Raw genomic sequence first — 7,350 nt, 5'->3', positions numbered from 1 at the left:
ATGGAAATTTCTAGGAGAAGTGCAAAAAACTCATATATTCAAATATATTTTTAGAACTAATCAGAAATTTAAATAATACTACTACGAATTGTATACCAGGGTGGTTTTTGAAAGATAAAAAAAGGAAGTTTGGTAATATACCAGGTGACACAGAAAAAATGGAACACTAAATAACTTTGTTACTTTTCAAGATAAACTAATGAAATTTGGTATATCGATAGAATAGTTATAAGAGCATCTTTTGACATATGCTATTGTTTTTCATCACTTCCGGTTTAACAGGAAATGACACTAACTTTCCTATTTTTAACGATACACTTGGGATATTATTACGTATTTTGATAGAAAATAATTTTCCGAAAACAATGGTACTCTTATGGCTACTTTTTGTTTCATACTCATAGAAAAAATTATTTTTTAAAATTTTAAAATAGGGTACTATGAATGAATTGAAAGTTTTAATTTTTAATCAAGTAATCGCGAAAAAATAGTTTTCATTGCATTTTATGACTTAAATCTTTTATACGCCTATTTAAAATGTCCAAATAATTAATTTTGGCATTGACATTATTTTTTTAAATAGCACATTATTGGGAACATCCACTATTGAAATGCGGTTTCTTTCTTACAATAATTTGACATTATAATTATATATAATTTATTCAACATAAGAAATACATGCTTAATACAGAATAGATGTAAACAAAATTAATTTGTAGTACCAATACAATAAAGTACACCTAGGTGCAAGCACCTGTATGTGTATAACTTAGAATTAATTATATTACTATACAACATAATTATATTTACTAGGGGCCCCATACCACTAATTTACATAAACCTGAGGGTAGTGCATTTAAAACACTAAACACTAAAAACTAACAGGTAAAACAACTATAAGACACAAATATTAAAAATTTCAGAAGAAGGGGAAAACGTTAATAGTTATTTATAGAAGGTCAAGTAAGGCATCATAATTTTCATAGATAAATCTTTTACAAAGTTCTGAAAATTTTTGGTCCTATTACAGAATTACATCTTTGGCTTCCATCAAATCTGCGAAATGGTACATTAAGATGTCTTTCAGTTAGTTGTCCGGTTTCATGTTGGTGACTTATGTAGTTTTTATCTTTAAGTTTATACCAAAATACACAACTGGAGTATAGATACAAGGATCTGATATTAAGTATTTTTGTATTACATTATTGTAGAGTCCACCCCAGGTCACTATACCATAGCATATCAGAGATTCCACAAATGATTGGTACAACATTATTAAAGTTTTTTTATCCAATATATTTCTAATAAGGAAAAATTTATGAATTAAGCTTTTGAGATTAGATGTTAAGTGTTGAATGTGTGGTGTCCATTTTATTTTTTTGTCTATTATTATACCTAGATGTTTAGTGTTTTCTACTTCCTTAAAATTTGGCCGATTTGCATCTGTTAGAGAAAAGGCGACATAAACAGTTTCTAAGATATTTAGGGACAACTTATACTTGTTTAGCCACTTCTTTACCTTCCTCATGCCATTTATGAGTTTTGTTCTTACAAGAGTCCAAGTAACATCCTTAAATACAAGAACTGTGTCATCCGCGTAAGATAGTGCCATGCCATCTATATGCAAGGAGAAAAGGGAGTTTATATATAAAATAAAGAGTAAGGGTCCCAGCACTGTGCCTTGGGGCACTCCAATTTGCACAGTGCTAGGGTCACTCAGGAAATCTCTAATTTTTACCATTTGCTTTCTTTCTTGTTGATAGTTGTTAAAGAGCCCCAACACTACACCCCTAATTCCATATCTTTCAAGAACATAAAGCAACTTAGAATGGGGTACAGTGTCGAAGGCCTTTGCTAAATCCATAAAAGTCGCAACACATTTTTCTCCCTGCTCCAATCCATATTTCATGTTTTCTATTAGACTATACGTTGCATCATTTGTACCAGTTTTTTTTTGAGAACCAAATTGATTTTTGTTAAGTACTTTATTTTTATTTAGGTAGTCATATAATCTTTCTTTTAAGCATTTAAAAAAAAATTTCCAAATGTATTTATTAAGCTTATTGGTCTATAGTTAGAAACATCACTCTTACTTCCTTTTTTGTAAATTCGTGTAATAATTGAAGTTTTGAGTTCTTCAGGTATCTTTGCTGATGAGAAAATAAGGTTAAATATATATTTAAGTGGTTCAACAGTATATGGATGACACAGCTTTACCATCTCAGAAGTTATGCCATCTGGACCTGGGGAACTGTTTTTCTTTAATGAATTAATATGAAGTATTAGTTCATTTTTTGTTATAGGCTTTAACGACATGGACTTTAAGAAAGATGGATAATATACAGGGTGTTCCGTTGATCATGTTACAAACTTCTAGCGTAGATAGAAAACGTCAAAAGAAAAACAAAAGTTCATATAAACATGGGTCCGGAAAAGCTTCCTCAGGGAGCTAGAGCTCTTTGAAAATAACCTTTAAAACCTAGTTTTTTTTAATAGCTTCGGAACTACTTTAGCTACCGCAACCAATTTTGGGAGGTAAATTATTGTGAGTACGTTTATTCTTTTGAACCTACTAAATAAAAAAAATATTTACCAGGGGCTTCAGAATCAGGGGGGTATTTGGTAAATTTAGGCCCATTTCTTTAAGATTTTAATTTCTGCCCGTTTGGGCATTAGATTATGATGTTTCTATGCTTTTTACACAAAAAAGGTGCTCTTAGTAAAAGTCGGTAAATATCACCGTTTTTGTGAAAATTGACGAACTGTCACTTTAATTACCTTGAGGCATAAAATATTTAAATGATTTTAAGTGTAATAAAAAACCAACAAATTAACAATTTTAGAAACGTAAACAAATTTTATTAAAAATTGGTATTACAAAAATAAACTTAAAATATTAATTGCTCAAAATGCCGGCCGCCACGATCGATACATTTATTGTATCTACGCACCATATTAAGGTTGACGTGGTTAAAAATATCAGGCGTGGTTTGGATTACTTCAGCAGCTGCGGAAATTCTGGCCACCAGGTCTTCTTCTGACTCGACTGGAGTTTCATATACGAGACTTTTCATATGCCCCCAAAGAAAAAAATCTAAGGGTGTCAAATCTGGTGAGCGCGCTGGCCAGGTGACAGGGCCTCCGCGGCCAATCCAGCGCCTTCCAAAATTTTCATTTATAAACTCGCGGACAATAAGTGAAAAATGAGCTGGCGCTCCACCGTGTTGTAGCCATAAGTTCTGTCGTATATTTAGCGGCAGATGATCTAATAGTTCTGGCAGTACATTTCTTACAAAAATTAAATAAATATTTCCCGTTAAACGAGGAGGCAACATAATTGGACCAATTAAGCGTTCTCCAACAATGCCGGCCCACATATTGACCAAAAACTTATGTTGATAAAATGAATACCATAAGAGTTTTCCTCACTCCACACATGATTATTCTTGGAATTAAAAATGCCTTCTTTTGTAAATAAAGCCTCGTCAGTAAAAAGGACATATTTTGGAAATTGAGGTTCTTCTGTACACCGGTCAAAAAACCACTGGCAAAAATTCACGCGGGGCAAAAAATCATTGGGTCCTAATGATTGCACCTTTTGCAGGTAGTAGGGCCGAAGAAGCTGTTCATTAAGAACGTTCCATACCCTAACATGATTTACATGCATCGCATCAGCTACTGCTCGAGTACTTACTGATGGGTTATCTTCAAATCGCTGAAGCTCTTTTTCCTCAAAATCCGGGATTCGGATGTTTGCGCGCCATTATCTTGGCGTTTTATTTTAACGGAGCCAGTCTCCCTGAGCCGTTGATTGACCCTTTCAAAAAGTGTGTGAGCTGGGATTCGCCTTTCGGGAAACCGCTCTTCATATAGTCTAGAAGCAGCTCTACCATTACATCGAACTTCCCCATAAATTAAAAGCATATCAGCGTATTCAGCAAAAGTGTAATCTTCCATTACTTAACCGTAATAAAAAGGGAATTAATATCATGTAAAAAATACTGACAGTGACAAATTTAAAAAATACTGACAGTGGCAATCAATTAGCATTATTATTATTATTATTATTATTAAAATAATTAATTCAGGTGCTGTATCTTAGTTTGGTTTTAGTCAATTTAGTGATATTTACCGACTTTTACTAAGAGCACCTTTTTTATGTAAAAAGCATAGGAACATCATAATCTAATGCCCAAACGGGCAGAAATTAAAGTCTTAAAGAAATGGGCCTCAATTTACCAAATACTCCCCTGATTCTAAAGCCCCTGGTAAATATTTTTTTTATTTAGTAGGTTCAAAAAAAATAAACGTACTAACAATAATTTAGCTCTCAAAATTGGTTGCGGTAGCTAAAGTAGTTCCGGAGCTATTAAAAAAAAAACTAGTTTTTAAAGGTTATTTTCAAAGAGCTCTAGCTCCCTGAGGAAGCTTTTCTGGACCCATGTTTATATGAACTTTTGTTTTTCTTGTGACGTTTTCTATCTGCCCTAGAAGTTTGTAACATGATCAACGGAACACCCTGCAGATTAAGCTTTGTGGTTGTATCAGGCATTTGACATGCCATACTTGTTCCTATTTTAGAAAAATATTTATTACAGAAATTGGCCATCTCTGTGTCATTTTCAAAGTCTTCATTATTTAGATCTTTTATATAAATGTCTCGGTTAAATTTAACTTTAGGTTCATTATAAACTTAACTAAACATTATAGACGCGTCACTCAGAATTTCATACATCTGTTTAATATCATGTTTTCTATCTTGCAGTTTGTTTATATAGTAGTTATTCATTTCTGTAAATTATTTCTATAAGTTTTATATTCAAGTTTCAGTGTGTCATTATTTTTATTTTTTAATAACTTTTTCTTCATTTGGTCTCTTTTTTTAATTGATGTAAAAATACCTTCAGTTATCCAGGGTTTAATTTTTGTGTGTTTTTTTTGTTGTATATCTTATTTATTGTACATTTATTTTTTATGGAACTAAGAATGTTTATGAAGTTTTGGTATGCCAGGATTGACTTTTTTATTTCATATACGTCCTGCCAGTTTTGATTTTGTATAAGTTCTATAAACTTTTGCTTTTCAAATATTGTATAATAAGTTTTTAGGTTCTTAGTATTATCACTAGGGTAGTCTAGCTTGGAGAAAATCTCTAGGTAAATAGGGTAATGATCTGTTATATTAGTCTCTTAAATGTAAAGATTAAAATTTAATTTGTTTCTTTGTGGACCATTTTGTCGTATGAACAGATGATCAACACATGTATTACTATCTTGTGTTACTCTAGTATATGAGTGATTAAGTGAGCTGTAACCATAGTAAAGGAGCATACTTATATATCTAGTGCTTATTATGTTTGTTTTATTTAAGATGTCAATGTTGAAGTGGCCAATTACAATACGCCTTACATAATGCCTTCTTTTTTTGGTAATTATTTAAATAAAGATCAAAGTCATTAAGAAATAAATTTTCTGAGGTGTTGGAAGATCTGTAGCATGCTATGAGTGAATACTGTATAGAGCTCAAAGAGAATGTGAGCTTAGTTAGCATTATTTTTGAAGTAGGGAGAGTTGTATGTTCTATTTCAAATTGAATACCATCTCTTATGTATATAATTAACCCATCACAACTATTATTTGAACTATTGTTATAATTAGTTATAAACCCTGGGATAGTAAAGTTTTTTATTTCTGGAATATGCCTAGTTTCACCCAGTACAATTATGTCAAGTTTATCAAGACAAAAAGTATCTATAAATGCTAAAAAGTTGTCAAAATTTTTTCTTAAACTTCTGATATTTAAATGTACCAAGTTAAATTTTTTTTTGTTTATTAAGGAGAAATTTCATGCTTTTTGAATTTTAAATTTATTAACGTCATAACGCCTGTCTTTTATTAGATCAAGTTGGATTTCCTTTTTTCCAATTCTTTGAGTATAATTACCTCATTGATAGCCATTGTTTAAGTTATTTGTAATTGTTTTTAAGTTTAATTTATAAAGAAAATAAATATATAATCAGATAAATAATAACACTTCATAGAAAATAAAGGTAATCCGTATTTTTATATTCCATAGTCTGATCTTATTCTTAAGCTTTTGTCTATAAAAAATCATAGTTGGCCATTCAGAGTCATATGAGGTATATTTTGTATCATAAGAAAGTCCAAACCTATTATTTGCCTTGATACAATTTGCACAGCTTTTTGTTTGTTGTTCACAGTCCTTGTAGTCATGTTGTGCACCACAGTATGAGCATATTACTTGGTGTTAACAGTGTTCCTTCCTATGGTTATACTCTTGACATCTAAAACACTTCAACAGTGTAAGGTCCTCATATATCGGTAGCCTTTGCCATCCAACATATATTTTTCTATCTCAATCAGTCGTTTGAACAGGTCTGGTGAAGTTTCTCTAAAGATGATTATTTTATTGTCCTTTTTTGTGTGCTTTAGGTAGTTGATTTATAGGCTATTCTTATCAGAAATTTCATTTTGAAGGCATATTTGGTTTTGTAGTTCCTCTGTATTTCCGTTATAACCATTTATTTTTATTCTGAGGTTTAACATTTTTGTTAATTCTACAGTGTATATTTTACCTAGTTTTTCTTCTGCAGCCCTTTTTATTTTCTCTATTTCCTGTTGTGAGGTATATTTGATGAATATTCCACCATTCTTGATGTTGTGCATAGCTTTTATGCCCACTTGTAATTTAGCCGGGTGGATGTTTTTGTCGAGTTCTGCCCATGTTGTCTTCGCATCTTGAGTTCCCCTAGGCTTAACTATAACTGCCGGATTGTTTTTTCGAATGATTTTGGTCTGGTCACGTTGTTTTTTCCCTGGACGACCTCGGAAAAGAGGGTTTGTTTTTGTTGACTTTCTAGGTTATGTAGTTTTTCCTTAAGAAATTGTTTTTTTTCCTGTAGTAAAGAATTTTTTAAAGAGTTAGTAAAGAAACACAGGATTTCTTTAATTAACTCATTTAGTAATGTCACTTCCCTTGTTTTGAAGTTCAATTCTTTTATTAGACTTGATATACAGACAGCCACTTTTTCTGCTTTTATTTCTTTTCCAAGGCAACACATGACCTTCACATTGTCTATTTTGATCGTCGATTTGAGGCGTATTACACAGCTTTTATGGAAGTCACTGACTTGCATAAAACCCAGTCGCTCACTTGCACATATGATGCAAGATATGTCATCTTTAACTAACTTGCGCTTACACACACCACAAATTAACTCATTAGGGCCCTTTTTTCGGAGCTCTCAGGATCGGAGTTTACGTTGTTCGCCATCTTGCGGTCGACATTGATATAATTATTTTTTAAATCGTTTGATAAATAAGCCCATAA

Source organism: Anthonomus grandis, chromosome 9 (genome assembly GCF_022605725.1).
Source record: "Anthonomus grandis grandis chromosome 9, icAntGran1.3, whole genome shotgun sequence".
Taxonomy (NCBI): domain Eukaryota; kingdom Metazoa; phylum Arthropoda; class Insecta; order Coleoptera; family Curculionidae; genus Anthonomus; species Anthonomus grandis.
Note: the sequence above shows the minus strand (reverse complement) of the source record.